Source organism: Trichosurus vulpecula, chromosome 2, assembly GCF_011100635.1.
Source record: "Trichosurus vulpecula isolate mTriVul1 chromosome 2, mTriVul1.pri, whole genome shotgun sequence".
Classification (NCBI taxonomy): domain Eukaryota; kingdom Metazoa; phylum Chordata; class Mammalia; order Diprotodontia; family Phalangeridae; genus Trichosurus; species Trichosurus vulpecula.
In genome coordinates this window covers 446,610,180-446,637,003 of record NC_050574.1, presented here as the reverse complement: position 1 = coordinate 446,637,003, position 26,824 = coordinate 446,610,180, and the positions used below count along the sequence as shown (strand labels likewise).

Here is a 26,824-nt window from a genome sequence, read left to right as displayed (position 1 = left end):
CCTTGCTGGTAAGTCCCAGGGGTGGGGCCTTGCCATTGGCCTGCCCCAGTACAGGGCTTCACTACTGGTCAGCAATGGGGTCAAGTTCTTGCTGGTGGCTTGTGATGGTGGTGTTATTGTTGGAGGTGGGGCCCTGCCATGCTGCACAGACTGCTCACTTGCCTAGGGGTCTGCTGGTTTGCAGAATGGTAGGACCTAGCTGGTGGATTGTCCCAGTCCTGGTACCTTGCTGCAGGCCCCCTGCTATGAAGCTGGCTGCTGTTGCTGATCTTGGACCTTGTTCTCCTCCCACCTCGGTGAAACAGACCTTTCCTGCCAAACTGGTAAGCTGTTTCCCTGCTCCTAGATGAATTCTGAGGTGGTTTTCTAGCTGTTTGGAGGGGTATTTGAAAGAACTTCTGGGTGTTCTTTTCTCATTCTGTCATCTTGGCATCTGTAGTTACACATATGCTTTAGAATCATCATTTTGACAAATTGGTGAGTAATAAGACTATACAATGAAAGATCAATTTGAAAATTGTTAATAAAAAGTCAATTAGTGAGAATAGATAAAAGCATCAATTTAGGAAGAGGCAATATGAATGAATTGGAGTGGACCTGTTTATTCCAGTAAGAAGTTTAGTGGGAACTGAACAAGGTTTGGAAAATTATTGGATTTGGAGGTGAGGAAAAGGAAAAAAAGTTAGAGTTGGCACTGAGGAATCCAGGACTGTTTGTTCTTTCATTCCCAATCCAACTTTCTTATACATATATCATTACATGCATACATACATACATATATATGTACACATATATTATGTATGGATGGATCAAACATTATCCATATACATATGTGTGTGTATATGTATGAATGTATATGTATCTTTAAAGCTATAAATACCTCAAAAAAGTACTTAAAAGAGCTCGCAAAAGATTCATGTTTGCTTTGGTTGACCATTAGGCTAATTATTCAGTTTTTATCTAACTAGTTTTTATCTTAATGTTCTGGAAGATTCTTTTAGGGACAGCATCTATCTAAAAAGTTTGACTGATAAGAGAAATTTTCCAGAAAGGAAAATATATTACTTTGTTAAACATTCATTAACCACTAGGTGTACTTTAGCCAGGAAAGTTGATAAAATATATAACTTCACATTTTAAAACTTCCTGTTAGAATTAGATGTCTAACCAAACATTTTCAAACTATGAAAGGAGAAAAGGGACAGAAATGTAATATTTATTTTGTAACTAGATTAGCTGATTTGTCCTATTAAAATGAAGGTAGGACTGTGTTTAAAATGTTAAGCTTAAGTTTAATCTCCATAAAATAGGGAGGACATGGCCAAGATCAAAAAGGTGGATCAGAGGGCAGCGAGAATTATTCAGGATTGTGAGTATGAATTATAAAGACAGATTAGACAAATTTGACTCAAATTAATTAAAAAATAGATTTAGAAGATTTCTGAGTGGTAAGTGAAATTGGGAATAGAAAATAATGGATTGATGCCAGTAAGGTGTCTGAGAGACACTGTAACTAATTAGAAAACAAGAGGTTTATCGACTGCAATTGAGAAGAGGATCACTCTGCAAGCAATTCAAGCAAAGTTTCTTTAACAGTACTTGGAATATAGAACAAACTGAAAACATATCCAAAAAAAAAGCTTGAAAACTTTAAGAAATGATCACAAGACAGTATAATCAAGTAACAGGCAATAGGAAAGTGAAAATTAGAATATAATTCAAATCTTTATGTAGAAACTGAAACTGAATAGTGAAATTCAGGATGTCTGACACAGGGCTCTTCTTGGAGACTTAAAATTTTTCAAGTTAATTTCATTTATGGAGACAGACAATCTAGATATATCAGACTTATAATTGGATTTGGTAGGATGAGAATGATCACTTTTAATTCAATTCAACAAGTATTTATTAAGAGGCTACATTATATGAAGCACAAGGTATACAGAAACAAAAATTAGGTATTCCTTGCTCTCAAGAAATTTTTCTTATGCTAGAGAAATGACTTGAAGGGGATATGGTCTTTTTACTTGAGAATTTCAGAGGCAGAATTGGGGGCATATCATAGAATAGAATCACAGTATTTCAGAATTTCAGAGTTAGAATGGGTTTCAGAAATCATCTAGTCCAACCTGATGATAAGGAGGTATAAATTGCTCAACCAATTAATAAATCAATAGATTATCAAGCATTTATTAAATGTCTTCTATGTTCAGAATATTGTTATGTGCTGGGGATATGAATATAAAGACTGAAATAATCCTTATTCTCAAGCTTACATTCTAATAAGAAAACCAACAATTGGATACATATAGATTCATAGATGATAAATAATATGAATAAACATAGAATAGACACGTACACATATATACACATTACATACACACACACAATACAGAATAGTTTACTAAAAGGTAGTTTGAGAGGGAAGACACAAATTTAAGGGATGCAGAAAAAATATACAAATAGAAGAAAATACTTCAGCTTTATCTTTAAGATAGAGAAGGATTCTTTGAGTCAGAAATAAGACAGGAGTACATTGCAGACATGAGGAATAGATGGCACAAGGAAGGACAAAGAGAAGAAATGGAGTGACACATGTAAGGCAGAAAGAGAAAGTCAGTGTGCTTGGATAGAACAGTTCAGGAGGGATTTTAAAGTACAAAAAGTTTAGAAAAAAGATTAATCCATAATTACATGAACTGATTCATATTTAAAAGTAAAATCAGGAAAACAATTTTAAAAAACAACAATTACATTGTAAAGATGAACATATTTGACAAACTCAGGAATGTTGACTAATGCAATGACCAGCCTTAATACTTACAATGAAATATACTATACATCTGTGTTTTTTCTGAATGTGATCAATATAAAATTTGGTTTTGTTTGACTATACATGTTCGTAACAGAGGTCTTTTTTTCTTTATTTCCCAATTGGGAGGGGGGAGGAGAAAGGAAACAATGTGCATTTGTATTGGTTTAAAAGTATAATTGGATAGAAGGTTACCCACTGCTCCTGGCTGTGCCCTCTGGAGTCAAGAACAAGCTTAATCCCTTTGAAATAATAATGCTTGAGAACAGAGGATAATCTAAGAGAGTATTTTATACTTTCTTTTGTATTGTGAATTTAGATATCCTCCATAAATATGAACATTTCAATAAACAAAGAACAAGAACAAATAATATTTTAGGGAACCAAACACTTTTGTTAATGTTTATTGGTTTTTAAAATTTGTGTTAAATTTAAAATAGTAGTAACAAAAATTGGCATCTTTGTATTCTCTTCTCAGCTATTTTTTTCCTTTTATGTATTTTAAATATTCTATTTATCACCTTTTCTTTCTTTTTTATATTTATTTTTATCCACTTAAAATTCTTCTCTGAAAACAAAAGCAATCACCATATAGGTTATACGTACAGTCAAGCAATGAAAAAAAATACACATGTTGACCGTATTTGAAAATATGCCCCATTTTTCAACTCTAAGCCACTGATTCTCTACTAAGTAGTGGAGAGCACATTTCACCATCACTCTTATAAAGTGATAACTGGTCAGTGGATTGACTACAATTTTATAGCCTTTCAAACTTGTTTTCCTTTACATTATTTTGATCAGCATGTTAAATGTTCTCTTGGTTCTGCTCAGTTTACCACATAGAAATTCACATAATTCTTCTCAGAAATTAAGATTTCTCTTAATCTGTATTAATTACTTTCTATAATGCAGTAATATTCCATTACATAAATATGCCACATTTTTTCAGACATTCTCCAAGCTATGAACACACATTTTGCTGAGTTTTGGTTTTTTCTACATGAAAAATCATTATTTCCTGTGAGGAGAATGCTTGGGAGAGATGATGTCAGTGGTTATTGTGGTAATGCAAACATTACTAACACTCATACAGCACTTCAAATTTTGCAAAATGATTTACATACACTATCTCATTAGATCCTCAGAACAATGCCATGAAATACTTAAAAAAAAATTTCAGGCTTTGCTATCCCTATTACCAGATACTGGTGATTCTATTTGGATTAGTAATTATCTCTTTATAAAAGCAAACTGATATCAAGTGATTGATTGAAATTGGGTACATATCAACCATTAGTCTATAGTTGTTAGCACACAGAATGAAATTGACAAACCTTGTCCAGGGAACACAAATATTTTGTCAAGATACTACTCCCATGAACTGATGGCCAGGTCATTGAAGAGCCCTTCTACTGTCAGGCTAAAGCCTTGGTATCAATGAGTTAGGAGCATAGAACAAAAAGGTGAGCCTGGATGTGCCGAGACAAGCTTGTATGGTGTGTAGTTCTTCTTAAAGTAGGCAATAGGTCTGGAATCCAGTGAGGTAGTAATTTACATTGGTGATCAAAACCTATACAAAGAAACTAGACAACATTGGGTCAGGAATCAAAATCTAGGAAATAATTATAGCCAATGGTATGATGAAGTACCAATGAGAATGGACTCTGAAACCTTGCCCAAGGTCATTTCAGACAGGGTCTCTTCACTTCTGAACATAATTTACAACAATAAGGCAAATAGTAGCAATGGTTGAATTTAAGGAATATGGAGATGGAAAGCAGAATAATTCATCTTATCTGGTTTAATTTCAAGTTTCAGTCATCCTTTATTCCAATAGATTAAGGATGATCTTTTTCAAGTGGTTTTTTCCCATTACTTTCCTACATATTCCTAAAAACTGCTTTTAATCTCAAATCCAGGCTTCAAAGTTCCTAGAATTCTACCCACACATTCCCACTTAATCTATTTTCTTCTCCCTTTCCCTATTATGTCTCTATCACTTGAAATAATCCAGTATCTTAACCAGATCCATAATAATAATAATAATAACTGGCATATATATGTATTATACTTTATGTTTTACAAAGCATTCTACAAATATTATCTCATTTGAGCCTCCCAATAACCCTATGCAGTAGGTACTATAGGAATTGTTATTCTAGCACAATAGATGAAGAAATTGAGTCTCAATTTGGTTAAGCAAATTGTTTAGTCATTAAGCCAGTAAACATCAGAGATGGGATTTGAATTCAGGTCTCTTTTGAAGTCAGGGTCAACATACCTCTCCTTCTATCCCTCAATGTACTGTACATCTCATAATGGAGGTGGCATCTTTGTGAAATTATGCTGTTAGGTGGAATGATTCTAACTGACCTCTTTCTCAAACTGTTTTATTGTATTTTAAGAGTCACCCAAGGTCCTGTCTAATTATTTATTGTCCCACATAGTTACTCCCTTTCTAATATACTTGAATATGTTTATACTTCATATAGAATCATTAAAATAGTCACCTTTTGGGGCAGAGCCAAGATGGAGGCTAGAAAGCGGGATGTGCCTATAGCTCTCCTGCAGGACCCTCCAAACACCTATAAAAAATGGCTCTGAACAAATTCTAGAACTGCAGAATGCACAAAATAGCAGAGGGATGCAGGGCTCCAGCCCAGGACAGCCTGGATGGTTGCTGGGTAAGGTCTATTGCATGGAGCTGGGAGTGCAGAGCAACAGAGCCCAGTGTGGGCTGCGCCCAGACCAACCAGACCAGGAGCTGGGCAGAGCAGGCCCTAGCACCCTGAATCAGTGAGCTGTGGCAGTTACCAGACTTCTCAACCCACAAACACCAAAAACAACAGAGAAGGTTTCTGGGAAAATACTGCAGAGGACAGAGTGAAAGTAGTTCCTAGTTTGGCCCCTGCCACAGGGACAGTAGAGGTGGTGCAGCTACAGCAGTACAGCTGCACTTTCTTCCACCCCCAGGCCTACCTGGTGGGAGGAATTAAGTGGCAGATCAGAGCAGGACTGCAGAGCCTGCTCAGATCTGAATCACCATCCGGGTTGGCGGTTCTTGAGGGAGGAAGAGCTCTGCTATGGCAGAGCTTGCTGTGTAGAAAAAGCTCTGAAAACAACAGTGCAGCCCCTCAAGCTTGGGACAAAGTACTCTATACTCTAAAAGCAGTCATACCCCAACAAAAAACTCAAGGGTCAAGTACTTGGCTGGGAACATGGCCAGGCAGCAAAAATGGACTCAGATTCAGTCTCAGACTTTGAAATCTTTCTTTGGTGACAAAGAAGACCAAAACATACAGACAGAAGAAGTCAACAAAGTCAAAAAGCCTACATCAAAAGCCTCCAAGAAAAACATGAACTGGTCTCAGGCCATGGAAGAGCTCAAAAAGAATTTGGAAAAGCAAATTAGAGAAGTAGAGGAAAAATTGGGAAGAGAAATGAGAGTGATGTGAGAAAACCATGAAAAATAAGTCAATGACTTGCTAAAGGAGACCCATAAAAATATTGAAGAAAATAAAACCGTAAAAAATAGACTAACTCAAATGGCAAAAGTGTTCCAAAAAGCCAATGAGGAGAAGAATGCCTTGAAAGGCAGAATTAGCCAAATGGAAAAGGAGGTCCAAAAGACCACTGAAGAAAATACTACCTTAAAAATTAGATTGGAGCAAGTGGAAGCTAGCAACTTTATGAGAAATCAAGGTATTCTAAAACAGAACCAAAGGAATGAAAAAATGGAAGACAACATGAAATATCTCATTGGAAAAACCACTGACCAGGAAAATAGATCCAGGAGAGATAATTTTAAAATTATTGGATTACCTGAAAGCCATGATCAAAAAATATCCTAGACATCAACTTTCAAGAAATTATCAAAGAGAACTACCCTGATATTCTAGAGCCAGAGGGTAAAATAGAAATTGTAAGAATCCACCCATTTCCTACTGAAAAAGATCCCAAAAAGAAGACTCCTAGGAACATTGTTGCCAAATTCCAGAGCTCCCAGATCAAGGAGAAAATACTGCAAGCAGCCGGAAAGAAACAATTTGAGTACTGTGGAAACACAATCAGGATAACACAAAGTCTAGCAGCATCTACATTAAGGGATCGAAGGGCTTGGAATATGATATTCTGGAGGTCAATGGAGCTAGGATTGAAACCAAGAATCATCTACCCAGCAAAACTGAGTATCATGCATCGAGGCAAAATATGGATCTTCAGCAAAATAGAAGACTTCCAGGCTTTCTCACTGAGAAGACCAAAGTTGAATAGAAAATTTGACTTTCAAACACAAGAATCAAGAGAAGCATGAAAAGGCAAAATAAAGAGAAATCATAAGGGACTTACTAAAGTTGAACTGTTTTGTTTACATTCCTACATAGAAAGATGATGTGTATAATTCATGAGACCTCAGTATTAGGGTAGCTGAAGGGGATATATGTATATATAGGGCACAGAGTGACTTGAATATGAAGGGATGATATCTAAAAAAAATAAAATCAAATTAAGGGATCAGAGAGAAATATATTGAGAGAGGGAGAAAGGGAGAGATAGAATGGGGTAAAGTATTTCACATAAAAGTGACAAGAAAAAACAATTCTGTAGGAAAGGAAGAGGGGACAGGTGAGGGGGAATCAGTGAATCTTGCTCTCATGAGATTTGACCTGAGGAGGGAATAACATACACACTGAATTGGGTATCTTAACCCACAGGAAAGAAGGAGGAAGAAGATAAAAAGGGGAGGTGGTGATAGAAGGGGGGGCAGATAGGGGGAGGAGGTAATCAAAAGCAAACACTTTTGAAAAGGGACTTGGTCAAGGGAGAAAATTGAACAAAGGAGGATAGGATAGGAAGAAGCAAAATATAGTTAGTCTTTCACAACATGAGTATTGCGGAAGGGTTTTACATAATGATACACATGTGGCCTATGTTGAATTGCTTGCCTTCTTAGGGAGGATGGGTGGGGAGAGAAGAGGGTAGAGAATTTGGAACTCAAAGTTTTAAAAGCAGATGTTCAAAAAAAAAGTTTTTGCATGCAACTAGGAAATAAGATATACAGGCAATGGAGTGTAGAAATCTATCTTGCCCTACCAGAAAGTAAGGGAAAAGGGGATGGAAGGAGTGGGGTGACAGAAAGGTGGGCTAACTTGGGAATGGGGCAACCAGAATATATGCCATCTTGGAGTGGGGTGGGGAGGGTAGAAATGGGGGGAAACCTTGTAATTCAAACTTTTGTGAAAATCAGTGCTGAAAACTAAAAATATTAGATAAATAAAAATAAATAAAAAATAAATAATGTTACTCCCAATTGTCCACCTTAAAAAAAGAGAAATGAAAAGATTGAGTTTCTGTTGTGGGGAAAGAATGAAGGTACCTGGCATGGAGGAATGGTTCTGAAGTCTAGAGGAAACCAAGAATAGAACAGGGAAAAGAATGACGGAAGGCCAGCCTTCATACGTCCACAAAAATGGATGTTCCAGGAAAGACTCACCAGTGGGACTTTGTGGAGGGATATTTCATGGTGAATGGTGGTAAACTGTTCCAAGGCGAGGAGGCTCATGCATTAACTGGAGGTCACACCTGAAAAGCATTCTTTGTTCTTCTGAACAATGATGTTGTGCTGTTTGAAAAATGTACCCTGAATTAAAACACCTAGATTTTTGTGGCTTTCTCTCCTATCCTTTGATATGCCCAAGAGAGGACATTTTGCTCCCTTCACTTCAAAGGCAGAAGGCTTGTAGGCAATAGACCACATTTCTCCCCTTCCCCTAGGAGGTTGGAGAACAGGCAGCACATGTAGAGAGATAGAAAGATGTTTCTACTCTTCCCCAGGAGGATACAGAGCAGGCAGAAGACCTGGGAAGATAGAAGGACATTTTCTCTCTTTACCTCAAAGGCAAGACAGTGGTGTGAAATGGAATGTTGCATTTTCTTATCCCTTCTTCATGGCCAAACTAGTTAATGTAATTATATACCATTCAATTCTAATTTTTTCTTTTCATTTACATCATTTCAGACACTGTGTAGTATTTTTATAGATTTTGCATCAGTTCATATAAACCTTCCTGTGCTCCTCTTTATTCATCATAATTAATTGTTTTCATGACTCAGTAATGTTGTTATGTTTATTTATCACAATTTAGCCATTTCCCAAATAATATTAATTTTAGTTCTTTTTTTGTTTTTATAAAAAGAGCTTTTAAAATATTTAAATATATTGGTGTATATTCAATTATTAAATCAATTAATAAAGATTTAAAAAATAAAATAGTCACCTTTTAAGATTTACTTTAATACAACTTCGCAAGTTCTTTAGTTTTTGGGATCAGATCCTGTGATTTCAGATACCCACTCCTGTCTACCACATTAAGTCTATTCAGCTCTGGCACTGAGGAGGTACTCTGTAAACACTTGCTGAACAAATCAGCAATGACTGTGCAGAAACTCTGCTTTTAGTACTGATCAACCCCCGCCTCCCAAAACAACAAGTATAATTCAGCAATAGATAGAGGGTGAAAGTCTCCAGCACCAGAGGGTTAATTATTTCTTTCCCTAAAGCCATTTTTCAAAATAATAACTTAATTTAATTCTACCAAGTATTGAATTGTGAAATATAGCAGTATTATCCCCACAAAAGCTATTCCCCTTCATCCTAAAGGGATTATGGATTGAGGACCAATCGCTCAAGCGCTCAAGTTTAAGTGATAAAATGTACTATACATATGGGTTCTTATGTACTATTTTAAATATTTTGATGTAAGACAAAGAAAAACTTTTTTACCCCAAAGAGCAATATTTTAACATGTTAACTGAAATTTAACATGCTCATTTTAGACCTCTCTTAATTACTGGTCTGATACAAATAACTTTGTGACCAGGCAACTATTTGAATCACTGTGAAAGCTCTAGGGTGATCTTTGAAAAGAAGACATCTCCAAATTAGGAGCTGTAAAAAGGAAGAGAAAGAGATAAGGGGGTTCCTGTGTATTTTAGTGGAGAGAAGGAAAAGAAAGAAGGGTTGCTAGTGAGAGAGGGAAGAGTGATCATTTTATATTTGACGTTTTATGAAGAAAGAAACAACTAGGGGTCCCAAAGATATACTTGACTGATGTCACAAATTTTCCTTGAAAGGATCACTTTGCGAAGATACTTGGACAGGTGCTGGAATACAAAGAAAATTATGTATAGTTTCCTTTTTTCTTGCATTCTTTTGGAATCAAATAACATCTATACAGGCAGGAATGATGTGATGGAAATAATATTGAACTTGAAATCAGAGGTCCTGAATTCAAATCTTGCCAATTACAACCTAGGTGACCCTGGGCAATTTACTTAACCTCCCCAGACAGGCCTCAGCTTCCTCATTTGTAAAATTAAATTGAGTTAGATCATCTCTAAAGCCTCTCCCAGCTCAAAATCTGTGATCCAATGGCCCTAAAAAACAAAATAACTTTGCAGAAGCATAGCACTAACAGTTTTCAGGATAAGCAAAGGGAGAAAAGAAAAAAAGGAACTATAGTTGACATTTGTAGTCTGAAATTCCCTCATAGCACTGTAAACTTGTAAATTAGGACTGCTTGTGTTTGCTAGATAACAGTAGGGAATGAAGAATAAGAGGCTACTCAGGGAGAAGGAGAAACAAGTAAAGGTCATGAGTCAGGATGTGGTCTTTGGCCAAGGCATCTCATCCTTTTACCTTTAGATCCTATTCTTAGATCAACTTCAGCAATGACTGGAAGCGTAGAATACAACAAATACCCTTGTACTCTGAAGGTAAGATCACTAACAATGATTATGGTCCAAATGAGTTGGTGTGGTTAAAGGGGCAAGGAAAGGCCAGCACTTTTCATCCTTTGTGTATGTGCAGATTAATTTTTGATTAGTATCTACAGTTAGCTAAGGTGTCTTTTATGTTGATTACACTTTTTAGACTCTCTATTGGTCCTAAGTCTTGGCTCAGAAAGAACACCTTCCTGCCTTAAAAGTGCTCACCAAGCCTTTTATTAAGCTTGACTGGCTTCTTAGCCATCTTGATCATTACTGTCACAATGCTTGAGGACAGGCTTCAGTGAATCTGAAAAGTGATTTGTCTGCCCTCCCTGCTTGATCATACCTCTCCAGATCACTGTCCAACATCTGCTTCAATATCCTGCCATCGCCCTCTCTTCTTGCTTACAAAGAATGAACTATGAATGCACACACACAAACATATACACAGATATAGATATATATTTGTTATACAAATAACGGTCAACCCAATTCTATTCCATCTAAGTTTATATTATTATTGTGATGCTAATTAGTGATTAAAGATCTTTCCTGACCATTCAATAGGCCTCAGGTGGGGCTACTTGGGGGAAGTTTGTTTAGAGGTTTGTTTGTGGGCAGGCCTACACTCTTTAATTACTAAGTACCAAGCCCCAGACCTACACTCTTTATTTATTAATTGCTAAACTCCAGGCCTATACCCTTTCCCTGACTGGGTGTGAAGCTCTCAGGCCCTAAGGATTGCATATATGCCCAGAAGATAGCCATAGAACTCAGAATCTGCAGAAAGCTCAGAGATTAGCAAGCTATAGAATTTAGAGACTATAGAACTCAGGAGCTACAGAACCTACAGACCTACAGAACTCAGAGAGCTGGGAAGGGATGAGAGCACTATGGAGAGAGTGCAGAGTAGAGAGTGTAGATCAGACAGCTGCAGAGCCCAGAGAACTGAGAGGGGAGAGGATGCAGGCAAGCAGACAGTTAGGCTTTGTGAGTGTTTACAGGAAGGCCCTAGAAGTGGGGAAGGTTAAAGGATGACTTGGCTCATTGCTATAATATTGTGTTATAATTTACTTGGTGTTACATTGAGGTGGACTTAGTGGCTTTGGAATACAACTTGATATGTCAAATTGGGGTTATTGGTTCTGGGCTTTGATCCTCTGGTGTCTGAATAAATGTTTTATTTCTTCTACCTTCTACATAGAGAATCCTTTATACTTTGTGATTCTGAACTACACAGGCATATTCATGGTCGCCATGGATATCATGAATCTTGCCTTACTGATACAATGATTCAGCAGGCGAGACACAAAAAGAGAATACACAGAGACAGAAACACAGAAATATAAAGAACTGAGCTAGAGAGACAAAGGCACAGAAATGTAGAGAACCAAATTAGAAAGACAGAGATAGACATAGACAGAATTAGAGAGACAGAGATAGCTACAGAGGAATTAGATGATGGGATTCATTGTTCTCTTTGGAACTCATGTCAAGCAAAAGGGCATTCCATTTACTCTGTAAAATGTTCCTTATAATCCCTAGGCCTAGATGATTCCTGGAAGAGAACAATGGAGAATATGAGGGAGCTGATTCTTTGCTGCTATGCTTTCTGAAGAATTCATGTCTAAAATGTGTGAGGGCATCAGAGAAAAGGGTAGGAGTATAACAATTACTGATGGTACTGAAAAGCAGAGCAAAGTACAGAGAGATGCATTCCTAGTGGTCATTTCTGTTCAAAAATATAATCCTTCATTTTATTTCAGTAATAACATTTGTTTAACCTACTGTACCAATTCCAGGTAATCATATATTATCTAGGTTCACTCTAGGACTGCTCAAAGCATGCATCACCATAGCAACTCATTCTGGGGAAAATTACCATGGAAGTGATTCTAGAAAAAAAGAATATAGTTTTCTGAACCCCAGCTATATTTTTCCACTGAGGTTATCTAGCAATCCTAAGCAGTTTTACAGGTGTGAGTTTTTGTGAATGTTTATGTTAAGGATTGAAGCTCTTACCCAAATGGCCTTGACTTACCTTTTTACTCTCAACTCCTGCTACATCTCAGGTTGTTCTCTCCACTCCATAAACACCCTTAGATACCTATCTTCACATACTCCTACTACGGAAGAGTCTTCATTGATTATTTCTTAGTTTTTAGATTATAAATGAATGAAGCCACCCAACTGGAACTTTCCATAGACTGGTTCCATGTGCCAATAAGGTCTTATATCTTTGTTGTACAAAACAGTATATGGTAAAATAGTTCTGCAGAGATTATGGGGGCATACATAGAAGAATATGCTTGCAAAGCTTTATTCTAAACAATTTTTTATTATTATAGTGATGCTAACATGCAGAGGCCCAAACAAAGACAATCACCCATAATCCTAAGATGAGGAAGTAGCTAGATCACTAACTGAAAACCAAGGAAAGCAACCAGTCTTTATTATCCCTTTTATATTTGTCAATTTAGATTGAGTAATGTTGTCGTGCATGCCTAACTGAAAAAATTAGATTAATGATGAAAGAGTGAGTTAGTCGGGGAAAACAATAAAGGGATAAGGAAGCACAGGCCTGAGCCTGTGAATAATTTGCTTGGTTAGTCCATTATTATCCTTCACACATTTGATGGACTATCCAAATTTCCTTACTGGTTCTTCAAATTACAATATTCCATTTCATATCTGTATATCTTTGCATGAATTGCTTTTTATTCCATACTTGATTGTGGCATATTTTGAGTTTTTAGCCCCTTGATGGGTAAAATAAATGGTCTGTTCCATAGCCATTAACCATGTTGTTTGTTGAGTGCTAGTATAGCATTTGGAGACATCTGGGTCCATCTATATGATCCATACCTAAGTTTGACCTTGGATATTTGATCTTTTCCTAGACTAACTCAGGTTGGAGCAATGAGACAAAAGAAAAGAGAGCACCCCGTTGGGGCAAAGTTATCAGGATAGGAAGTAGTGGAAGCCATGAGTCCTTAGGAGGTTCTAGGCAAAGGCTTCTTAAACTTTTCCCACTCACAACTTCTTTTCTCCTTTCAGCAGTGCTCATTGGTGTTTCATGGCCTGAGGGCAAGTACTATCAGAAATACTTTTGATTCACTAGACATTTGATTTTTAATTAATTTTTGGTCATTGTGCATTCAGAAACTTCTTACTGTTGCCAAATTTTTCACCACTCCATATGGGATCATGACCCAGTTTAAGAAGCACTGTTCTAGGTAATGGGATATAGGCCTGCAATGCCCTACCAAAAAGTTCAGCTCAAGTATGACTTCTTATGTGAGACTTTTCTTGATTCCTTTGCTATAATTTGTGTCACACACAAATTACTATGTGTATACCTCATATAATGGAAGATCCTTGAGAAAAGGGAATGTTTCTCTTTTGTCTTTATATACTAAGTACAGTAACAAATACAGTGTCTCTTAGTAGGCTCTTAATAAATACTTGTTGATTAATTTTTAGGATTATGAATTTAGAGCTGAACTTTGTGAAGTAGCAAAGTACATAAAACAAAATATTAATTGGGAATTGGCAATCAAATTGTAGCACATGAGCGTAATAGAATGTTATTATTTGAAAAGGAACAATAAATATGAAGAATACAGAGAAATGTGGAAAGACACATGAACTGATGCAAAGTAAAGTAAGAAGAATGAGATCCTTCACAAATACTGCAACAACATGCATCAAAAGAAGAAAGACAGCAATGTTTTCCACTACAGAAATGAAACTGAATGTTATACAATTTGAATGTTGAAACTTGGGCCAAGAGAAGAGATGTAAAAATGCATCATCCTCCCTTCTTTGCAAAGGTGAGGCATTGTAGATATAGAACATTGCATATTTCAGCTATACTTCCTCAATTATGCTACAATAAAGTCCTTTTCAACACTAGCAGATTGATGTGTTGTTATGAGTTTGTAAGGGGAAGTGGAGGGCAGGGAAATCCTTGATGTCTTCTTTCACAGGCTTTGGAGGATTTATAATATTTGGAAAGCTTAGGAAAATCGTGGCAACATTATACCTTAAGGGAGCATCTGTAAACTAAGATTCTAGCTAGATGAGGGAAATGAGGTCATGACATGTATCCAGTACTGCCATTTGAATCACATTAAATTTCTTCCATTTCTTTATACACCTTCTTCTTAATGACAAACTCTGTGTTTCTGTCCATGCTGTTCTTTTATTTAGAATTTATAAGCACATTTCTTTGCTTATTTTCTTTGTTCCTTGCTTCATAACTTATTTATGGTGATAGGAAAATTAGGAGCTAAGATTTCCCACATCTATTCTAAGAATGGTTTAAAAAAAAGAGGTACCAAATTGCAAAACGAGTAAGAAATCCAGTTAGCAATAGTAATCGTCTCCATCCAGGTCAGGACTGCTACAAAAGACAGATAAGAACCTGGAGTAACTTAGAGAGGGATCTTCCCCTGTGTTGGGATTTGGAGAAAGGCTAGAAGGTAAACAGGCCTGAAGCCTGGAGTACTCTGAATGAAAGTGATCCAGAAAACAGGAGGGAAAAGGCCCATGGTGCACTTGATCAAACACATGAAGGGAGTGGAAGTTAACATCAGGACCTCTGGCTTTTGGGGATAGTGCCAAAGCAGACCTGACTATCTCAGCAAAGAATGAGAGAAGGGGAGGAGTTTTCTCCTGGCACAAAGCTCAAAACCATAAACTGAAGCAAGAGATATGAATAAATAGAAGAAAACTCTGATTATATAATGAAGATATACTATGATTTATAGGGTACCCAAGAGGGAAACTCAGAAAAAGAGGATAATTTCATAAATGTGTACAAACTGGGCTTCAGAGGAGAAAAAAAATGCCTTTGCCAAAGGGACTACAAGATTATTAGGAATAAATGAAGCAAGAGATAAAAATGAAATTATAAATGAAATAAGAGCTCTGAAAAATAAATCAGTAGGAGAAATAATACCTTAGAACAAAATGTAGAAACCTTTACCTAATTTGTAGAACCTTTAAAGATGAAAATATAGTAAATGCAACTCAGTAACTCCATGATACAATAAAAAATATTAGAACAAAGCAGAAGTAGTGACAAACAGAAGAAAATATAAGGTGTTTACTGTCAAAAATAAATAATTTCTAAAACAGGAAAGAGAGGAAGCTTAATGGCTGAATGGATAGAGTACTGGGTCTGGAGTCAAGGAGACCTTAGTTCAAATCTAGCCTCAGATACTTACTAGCTGTGTGACCCTGGGCAAGTTACATAACCTCTGTTTGCCTTAATCCATGGGAGAAACAAATGGAATACCACTCTAGTATCTTGCCAAGAAAACCCCAGGGACAGTATGGTCCATGAGATCTTGAAAAATTGAAACCCAACTGAAAGACTGAAGAATAGCAAAAGAAGAGGGGATATGATTTAACAATCATCAGAGTACCTAGAAATTACAATTAATATTACAAGAAACAAAAAAAAAAAACAATTTACATATGATGGTACCACAATTAGAATTACACAAGACCGAGTGTTGGAGACACTAAAAGATTGCAAGTCTTAGAACACTATAGTTGGGCTTCTGACCAAAAATATCATACCCAGCAAAGCTAAGATTAATTTTGAATGGAAAAAAATATACATTTGATCAACTGTCAGACTTTGAGGACTCTGTTAAAAAAAATCACAAACTCAACAGACGATTTGACATACAAGAGCCAAGAGAAATATAAAGTACATACTAATGACCAACTACAAAGGACCCAATAAGGATAGAATGTTTACCTTTTACATATGGAAAATGTCAAACCTATGTCTAAGATTGTTGCTAGTAATTAGGTAGCATATAATAAAGATTGGGGTAGACCTGAGTATGATATGACTTCAAAAAGTAAAACCATTCAAGAACAGCTAAAAGAGTAATTATCCTATACCAGTGAGGTACAAGAGGAAAAACCAATACAAAGGAATTGGATAGGGAAGGGGCTTGTTAGTTCTGGAAACCTACTTTCATCAGGAATGGCTTTAAGAGAGGGAAATATATATACATCTAGAAGAGTATAAAAGTCTTCTAAATTAAAAGAAAAAGAAATAAAACTCTAAGGGGGTAGGGAGGGGAGGAAAGGAGAAAGGAGAAATCTTTAGAGGGGAGGGTAAGGGAACAGATGAAAAGACATGTATAGAAGGGTGTTTAGATTTAGGGGAATGGGAGAACAAGAGAGGGATGTTTAGAGGGGTGGGGGAGGGAATAGGTCAAAGGGGTGTACAAAAGGGTGTTTAGATTTAGGGCAATGGGAGGGTAAGGGAAAGATTGTGGGAGTGAGGGTAGGTTAAGTAATAGGAGGGCAAGGTAGCAGCTAGAAGTAAAACAGAGGAGTTAGGAGAAATAGGAAATAAGAGATATGCCCAAACATAAAAAGACTAGGAGTACAAGCTCTTAGGGAAAGTATATGCTTATATATGTATGTATATGTATATATGTATACATGTATGTGTATATCAATACTTATATATAAATATATACATGCTCAATTGTAGCCTTGGCATGGAAAAGAGAACAAAGTAAAATGTGTATAGCAGAGAATAAAAGAAAACCTACAAGGAAGCAAAGATGGACAGTTTTCAACTTAATCCACAGTATTTAGTATATAGGCTTTCTTGAAATGACAAGCTATTGCTATATATTTTGAATCCTCTCCTATGTTCTGCTGTGCACATTTTTTTCTTTGCTTATTTTATATTTAAGTTTACAATGTTTCTTTTTCTTTTCTTATTATGTATTTAAGTTTTAGTATGTGTCAAAAATAAAAAAAGAAATTTGAAAAAGAAATTATCATCAAATAAAATATCTGAATATCATGAAGCAAATTATTTATATACAATTTTACAGGATATATTGCAATATATTTCATAATTAAAATTATATATAATAATTAAAATTATATATAATAATTAAAATTATATATATATATATAAACACACATATACACTGATATTATATATATATATATATACGTTTTATATGTACATCTATAGTTCCTGTGCTTAATTAGAACCAAAGTACAAACTGCAGAGAGAAAGCATCCATCAGTGACCTCCCTAAAACAATTCCAAATTGAAAACACCTGTAATACCAGAGCTCAAATTCAGGGCTGAACTCACAAGTAAGAAGTATCCACATTCAAGATCACAGGCTCTGTTGAAATTAATACAAAAGAGAGAAAATTTCAAATACTACAATCGAAAAACAAACAACAAAAGTTTTACCTAAGAATAATTCACTGAAAGACTAAGTATAATCCTGAGGGTGGAAATGACCTTTAACAGAGAACTTTCAAGTATTCTTGATAGAAAGGCTAGAGCTCAGTATCAACTTTACACCGCAAACAGAAGTCAAAAGAAAAAAAAAAGAAAGCCTGTTGGATTTGCCAATTAAGAGATCATTGGGAACTTTGGAGAGAGTAGTTTCAGTGGAACAAGGAGTTTGGAAGCCAGACCATATAGAGTTAAGATGAGAATAAGGGGAAAAGAGGAAGCACATATTGTAGTCTGCCTTTTCAAGGAGTTTAGCCAGAAAAAGCAGAAGAAATATAAAATGAGAGTTAGCAGGAATGGAAGGATAAAGAGAGGTGTTTTTGAGGGTGAGAGAGACATGGGCATGTTTGTATGCAACAGGGAAGAAGCCAGTAGACAGGGACAGATTAAAAATAAATGAGAGTGAGGATGACAGAAGGGACAATCTGTTGAAGGAGATGGTATTAAATAAGATTGCTTGTACAGGTAGAAGAATTATCCTTTGGAAGGAGTAAATCCACCTCTTTACATGAGACAGGGGTGAGGTAGAAGATAGTGGCAGAAGGCATATGAATTATATAAAATGAGGAAGAGGAGAGAAAATAAAACATATGGGCCTCATTTTTTTCTGTAAAATATGAAGCAGATGAAGGAGTAGAGGGAGAGAGAACAATGGCAAGTTTGAGGAGGGATGATAAAATATGGAAGAAGTATGGATAAAGGTATAGAGAATCGATAAGGGAGGTATGGCAGCAGTGTGTAGCAGCAGTAATGGCCTATTTCAGGTTTTGTAACATAAATTTGCAGTGGACCCAATCACAATGATTACATGATTTTCTTTATGTTTGTTCAGCAATATATGTGTAGGAACAAAGGTAATAGATGTTGGGAGTGATCCAAAGCTTTGATAGGATATAAACAACAATATTAAAAGGGGGCTAGGGATTCCAGAGGACAGGAGAGTGTTGAGTTGAAGTGATTCAAGGCATCAAGGTGGGGACAAGAAGAGAGACTAGAGCAGGGGTGATGACTTGAGAGAGAACTGAGGGGTCTTCTTGTGGACAAAGAACAGTTTGGTAGGGGAAGGAAGAGGCAGTGGTAAAAAACAGCAACAAAAAAAATAGATTATAGTCAGATAAGAGGGTTTCAAAATTCTTCAACATGGAGGTGGTGCATTTGTGGATGGGCAAAATTAAGGGTATGACCATCTTCGTGTATAACAGAGGTGGACTGAAGGAGTAGCTCATGAAAGTGAGAAGGTTGAGGAACTAAACAGAGTGTTTGAGGGAAAATCAACATGCATGTGGCAGTCCTGAAGAATGGGAACATGAGTTTGGAAGGAGAAAAAAAAATATCGTGAACCAGGAGCCAAATTCATTGAGCAAAGAAGGTGAGTGACCTGGTCGTTCACTGGGTATATGGTGGGAGGGCTTGACAAGCCCCAGGGCAACTAATTCACGTTTGGTATCCACCTGTCACCCAACTCTCACTTGTGCCTCCAAAAATCTGTAGCATGCACAATGGCCACATTCTAGTGTTGTCTTGGCAGAAGGGCTAAACTAGGCTAAGTGATGGGCCTTATACCCATCAGTGAATTAGGGGATGTCTACCTCAGGCATGTGAAGACTTCCCCCAGCAAAATAGGTGAATGAGAACAATTTTTTCTAACAACCATGAGAGCAGTCAATCAGGTGTTGTGAAGAGATTAGAGTTTGGTCAGTCATCAAAGACACCAAGGTCATCCACTGCCTCCCAGGCCATTTCAAGTCTTACTACTGGACTTCAGTATCTCTGGGAAAGAGTATGAGGCTGATGACTTTGTACAACACTGCCTCAGTTAGGGGCAGCTAGGTGATGCAGTGGATAAAGCAGCACCAGGCCTGGAATCAGGAATAATCATCTTCATCAGTTCAAATCTGGCCTCAGAAACTTACTAGCTACGTGACCTTGGGCAAGTCACTTTACCCTTTTTGCTTCAGTTTGCTCATCTGTAAAATGAACTGGAGAAGGAAATGGCAACACACTCTAATATCTTTGTCAAGAAAGCCCCAAATAGGATGATGAAGAGTCTGACACAGTTTAAAGGGCTGAATGACAAAGCTTTATTTAAATCCAATTCACATGCAAGTGAAGACATCAGCCTGAGATATCAATGGGAGCCTTCAAAAACTAAGGATGAACAGACAACAGCTAGCTGGATTTTGATTAGATCATAGATATGAATAGCATGAACCTTAAAGGAGAAGTTATTGAGTCATGGAAGTAGGGGGAGAATCAGCCTAGAGGTGACAATGGCAGTGGTGGGGACATTGAGTGAAAATGCAGCCAATGGGGGACAGAGACAAGATGGCGGCTGGTAAGCAAGAACTAGTGTGAGCTCCATACTGAGTCCCTCCAAAAACCTATAAAAAATGGCTCTGAACCAATTCTAGAATGGCAGAACCCATAAAACAGCAGAGGGAAGCAGGGCTCCAGCCCAGTAAAGCCTGGATGGTCTCTGGGTGAGGTCTATCCCACACGGAGCTGGGAGCCGGGAGCTGGGAGCTGGGAATGGAGTGGAGCAGAGCCCAGCCTGAACGGCGTGGACCATCCAGACCAGAAGCCAGGCAGAGGGGGCCCTAGTGCCCTGAATCAGTGAGCTGCGGCAGTTACCACACTCCTTAACCCACAAACACCAAAGACTGCGGAGAAGGTTAGTGGGAAAAGATGCAGGAGTAGAAGGAGTTCGCAGTTCGGCTTCCAGCCCCGGGGGCAGCGGAGGTGGGGCAGCTACAGCTGTTGTTACTTCCGGCTCCAGGCCCACCTGGTGGGAGGAATTAAGTGGCGAATCAGAGCAGGAGTGCACGGCCTGCTGAAGATCTAAGCCCAGTCTGGGTTGGGGGCTGGGGAAGGAGCAGTGCTGGTGTGGCAGAGCTGGCACCTCCCCCCCAAACGTGGAACATAGAACTCTCTAGTCTACAAGCAGTCATACCCCACTGAAAAACTCAAAAGCCAAGTTAGTTGGCTGAGAATATGGCCAGGCAGCGAAAACGCACCGAGATTCAGTCTCAGACTTTGCATTCTTTCTTTGCTGACAAAGAAGACCAAAACATACAGCCTAAAGAAGTCAATAAAGTGCAAGAGCCTACACCAACAGCCTCCAAGAAAAACATGAACTGGTCCCAGGCCATGGAAGAGCTCAAAAAGGATTTGGAAAAGCAAGTTAGAGAAGTAGAGGAAAAATTGGGAAGAGAAATGAGAAGGATGCGAGAAAACCATGAAAAACAAGTCAATGACTTGCTAAAGGAGAGCCAAAAAAAATACCAAAAAATACACTGAAGAAAACAACACCTTAAAAAATAGACTAATTCAAATGGCAAAAGAGCTCCAAAAAGCCAATGAGGAGAAGAATGCCTTGAAAGGCAGAATTAGCCAAATGGAAAAGGAGGTCCAAAAGACCACTGAAGAAAATACTACTTTAAAAATTAGATTGGAGCAAGTGGAAGCTAGTGATTTTATGAGAAATCAAGATATTATAAAACAGAACAAAAGGAATGAAAAAATGGAAGACAATGTGAAATATCTCATTGGAAAAACCACTGACCTGGAAAATAGATCCGGGAGAGATAACTTAAAAATTATTGGATTACCTGAAAGCCATGATCAAAAAAGAGCCTAGATACCATCTTTCAAGAAATTATCAAGGAGAACTTCCCTGATATTCTAGAGCCACAGGGCAAAATAGAAATTGAAAGAATCCATCGATCGCCTCCTCAAATAGATCCCAAAAAGAAATCTCCCAGGAATATTGTCGCCTAATTCCAGAGCTCCCAGATCAAGGAGAAAATACTGCAAGCAGCCAGAAAGAAACAATTTGAGTATTGTGGAAACCCAATCAGAATAACCCAAGATCTGGCAGCCTCTACATTAAGAGATCAAAGGGCTTGGAATACGATATTCTGGAGGTCAATAGAGCTAGGATTAAAACCTAGAATCACCTACCCAGCAAAACTGAGTATCATGCTCCAAGGCAAAATATGGATTTTCAGTAAAATAGAGGACTGTCAAGCTTTCTCAGTGAAAAGACCAGAACTGAATAGAAAATTTGACTTTCAAACACAAGAATCAAGAGAAGCATGAAAAGGTAATCAAGAAAAAGAACAAGAAAAAGAAATTGCAAGGGACTTACTAAAGGTGAATTGTTTTGTTGCCATTCCTACATGGAAAGATGATGTGTATGATTGATGAGACCTCAGTATTAGGGTAGCTGAAGGGAATATGCATACATATATGTTTATGTATATATATGGGTGAATGTGTATGTATGTATATATCTGTATGTGTATGTTTATATATATATATATATATATATATATATATATATAGAGAGAGAGAGAGAGAGAGAGAGAGAGAGAGAGAGAGGGAGAGAGGGAGAGAGTGGACACAACGTGAGTTGAAGATGAAGGGAAGATATCTAAAAGAAATAAAATCAAATTAAGGGATGAGAGAGGAACATACTGAGAGAGGGAGATAAGGAGAGATAGAATGGGATGGATTATCTCCCATAAAGGTGGCAAGAGGAAGCAGTTCTGTGGGAGGAGGGGAGAGGGCGGATGAGGGGGGAATGAGTGAACATTGCTCTCATCAGATTTGGCCTAAGGAGGGAATACCATACATACCCAATTGGGAATCTTACCCCACAGGAAAGAAGAGGGAAGAAGATAAAAAAAAAATTGGAGGATGATGGAGGGGAGGGTAGATGGGGTTGGAGGTAGTCAAAAACAAACATTTTCGAAAGGGGACAGGGTCAAGGGAGAAAATTCAATAAAGGGGGATGGGTTGGGAAGGAGCAAAATATAGTTAGTCTTTCACAACATGAGTATTGTGGAAGGGTTATACATAATGATACACATGTGGCCTATGTTGAATTGCTTGACTTCTTAGGGAGGGTGGGTGGGAAGGGGAGAGAATTTGGAACTCAAAGTTCTAAAACCAGATGTTCAAAAACAAATAAAAATGTTTTTGCATGCAACAAGAAAATAAGATACACAGGCAATGGGGCGTAAAAATTTATCTAGCCCTACAAGAAAGGAAGGGAAAAGGGGATGGGAGGGGAGTGGGGTGACAGAGGGGAGCGCTGACTGGGGAACAGAGCAACCAGAATATATGCCATCTTGGAGTTGGGGGGAGGGTAGAAATGGGGAGAAAATTTGTAATCCAAACTCTTGTGAAAATCAATGCTGAAAACTAAATATGTTAAATAAATTTAAAAAAATCAAAAGAAAAAAAAAAAAGAAAATGTAGCCAATACCAGTAAGGGTCACCAGGGAGGCTGTATCATCAGGAGGGAGCCAAGTTTCAGTAATTGCTAGAAGATGGAAGGAATGAGAGAGTAAAAGATTTAGAGGAAAATTTATTTGAAGTAAAGTTTGTTGTCTTTGGAGCAGAAATTCCAGAAGATAAAGTAAAAGGGGTGGGGGAGTGGGGCAATTGAGGATGATAGTAATAAGTAATCAGGTGCTGAGGGCTTTAGACAGTAACCTATGAAGGTTCTGAATCACTGGAAAGGATCAGGTTGGAGAAACAATAAAAATCTTACACCATCTATATTTGTTAAATGATGTATATTACAGATAATATATAATCCATCTGTCTTATGATTAACATAAAATACTACATTAAGCATAATATAATATATAAATACAATATTGATATTATATAATCATAAGAATATACATTAACTGAAATATAATGTGTAGTTAATCTAGCATAATTTTAATATAAGTATAATATACTTTGTTATAATTAATATACCATATATTATTATATCTTATAAGACATTGATATTTTATAATAAAATATATAATACATCCACATATGTCCATATCTATAGATACACACATGTCTATGTCACAGTCTGCACTCTGACTCTTCTATCTCCCTAACTGGAAATGGATAACATGTTTCATCACTAGTCCTCTTGAATCACAGTTAGTCATTTCTTGTGACCTCATCAGAGGCACTAAGTATTTCAAAGTTGCTTTTGTGTGTGTGTGTGTGTGTGTGTGTGTGTGTGTGTGTGTGTGCGTGTGTATGTGTGTGTACTGTCTATCATATATTTTTTTCTCTTTTTTGCTTTTAGACATGGCCAATGTGTTGCTTTATTTTGCTTAATTAAATACACTTGTAATAGGGTTTTTGTTCTTTCATTTTAAATGGCTGAGGAATATTTTGTTGACTGAGAAAAATAAATAAAGAATTATTAAATACACATATTAAACCCTCCCTTGTAACCAACAAGTGTAATCAAGCAAAATGAAACAACATATTGGTTATGCATGTAAATATGTATCTCTTTCTGCGTGTGTAGTTCATTGTTTCTATGCCAAGAGGTAGGATGCATGCCTTATATCTGTCTTTCAAGTAATAATTGTTTATTACATTGATCAGATTGATACGATCTGATACAAGTTCCTTAAATTCTCACCTTCTAAACTTCACAACTTGCCAGTAATACTACATCCACTTTCTTCCTTCATTCTTGTCACAGAAGAAATATCCCTTTTCCTTTTTAAGGCTAATTCCTCTAGCTGTAACTTCCTACAATGGCTACTCTGAAGGTTCCCCTTTATTTTTTCTTTCTTTCTTTTTTTGGTTCTCCTTTCTTGAATGGATTGTTGATCTCTCCATTAACATTAGCCCATTCCTATCTGCTTGGGAACAAGCTTGTATCTCCTCTGTGATTTAAAAAGAAATAGCTTCTTTTCACCATTCTAAATGTCCAGCTATGCCTCCTTCTCTATTCTCCACTTCTTTGCCTTATCTCTTGAAGAAATTACCTATATCCAATTTCTCTACTCCTTTCAGTGGAACTTCAGTTCCCAGAAACATTCCTCCAAGAAGATAAATGATTTTATAGTGACACAGTCCAAGCATGCCCCACCCTGGGTGAGGGTAGATGTTCCATCACATTTATAAAGCTCTGAACATTGTTTTCCTTCCCTACCTAATGGACTTCAAGGGTCTCTGAGCACTTTGTAGAGGGTCAATTAATCCAAAACAATTTTTATAATAATACTAAGATGTTTTAATTTATATTACGGTAAATGTCACATAAACAAAGATCTTTTGGTGGTTCTCAATAATTTTAAGAGTATGAGACCAAAATTTTTGAGAACTGTTGCTTTAAAAGAAAAGCAAGATGCACATAACAGAGATTCAGAGCTTCATCAGCAATCCTCTTTTTCTATTTTATTTAGAATATTAATTGTATTTAGTATTTGTTCAGTTCAGAATATTTTAATCACTAACACAAACACACAATGCTATTTTAAAATTATGCAACCCATCGTTAATATTCTTTTTTTCCTGGAGAATGAAATCAAACTGTAGATATCAATAATCTATTAATATGATTAGGCCTAATTTTAAGGGAGTATAGATACAAAATGTAATTACATTGGCTTGGTTACATCTTATACTATAGTTAATACCCCTTTATTACATGCATGCTGCCTTTTCCTCTAAAGAGACATTTCTGAATCAGGGAAACATTTACCAGGGTAGAAATATGCAAGTCATGTGCAGTGCCAAGAACATTATTGCTTCAGACGGTGCCAAGAACCCTGTTTCCTATCATAGCATCTTAGAAATATCTTAGCTAATTATCCAGGCACTCATCCGGTAGCAAGAATGTTTTGCCATTACTTAATCTCCAGCAGTAATATACAATATGTAAGTATTGGAAACGAAAGCGATCTTTTCTTCATCACTGACAGTAACAGATAGGGCCTGATAAGTATGATCCATGTGTAGCGCCTTCTTTCATTACTGAAGAAGAGGATCCGCTGCCAGAAGAGCAACTACCAAAGCACTTCGGTGTCATCAATCTCACACCACTTGCCAATGCCTTGAAAGCACATATCGTCAGCAAGTAATGAATCTGTGTCACCTCATTGTCATGTATCCTGTATTGTTTAGGAAATCAAAATGGAAGGGAAAAAAATCAAATGTTATGACTACACCAACACCATAATACAGGAGGAAAAAGAAATAGGTATTTACAGACAGGAAGCTTTTTTCAAGGTATTATTCTACATTTGTTCACTTTGTGTGATGTATTATTAAATATAGTTCTTAATTTTAAGAGAAGAAAAAAAGACAAACATCTTTCTGAAAGGCTAACTGAGAGAACACAATGTTGGGTGTTTTTTTGTTTGTTTTGTTTTTCTCCTAGCCTTTGTAATAATTAATAGACACTTTCTGAAAGATGATGATATTATTTGATGAAACTAGCAAGGTATTACTTTTAACAAAGCAAAACTTACGTGATTCAATGAATACATCACATTATATCCAAGACTGTGTACTCTCATCATCCTTATCATCATCGTCAAGGGGGTAAGGGGACAGGGCAAAGAGCATTGGCTCTGTAATTAGAAAACTTGAGTTTAAATCTCAGCTCTCCAACTTAATAGCTAGGTGTCCTTAGGCAAGACACTGTGCTTCTCTGGATCTCAGTTTCCCAGCATGCACTATAAGGCAGTTGGACAATAGGATCTTTGAGCCCTTTTCCAAAGCTAAATCAATATTCCTTATAGCCATTCTCCCTGTTAAAATTTTCAGAAAATCAGTTTTGAGATGCAAATCAGCCTAGGGCTGGAGTGGGGAACCTGTTGCCTGTGGCCTTCTAGGTCCTTGGGTGTGGCCTTTTGACTGGGTCCAAGTTTTATAGAGCAAATCCTTTTATTAAAGGGATTTGTTCTACAAAGTTTGGATTCAATCAAGGAGCTGCACTTCATGACCTATAGGGCCACATGTGGCCTTGAGGCCGCAGACTCCCCATCCTTGGCTAGGCATTATCTTTATCTTCTACTCTGAAGTGTTATAGTGGGGGTAGGACCACTGTCATTCTATTATCTGGATGTTCTGAGTTGATAAACAAGACTTAAGACTTAGTATATGATCTAAAGAACTTCTGA

The 26,824-nt window shown here is 37.0% G+C and overlaps 1 pseudogene; it reads left to right on the top strand.

The window, feature by feature from the left end:
- The window catches only part of LOC118837338, an 88,031-nt pseudogene that overhangs the window by 38,667 nt on the left and 22,540 nt on the right, over positions 1-26,824 (top strand).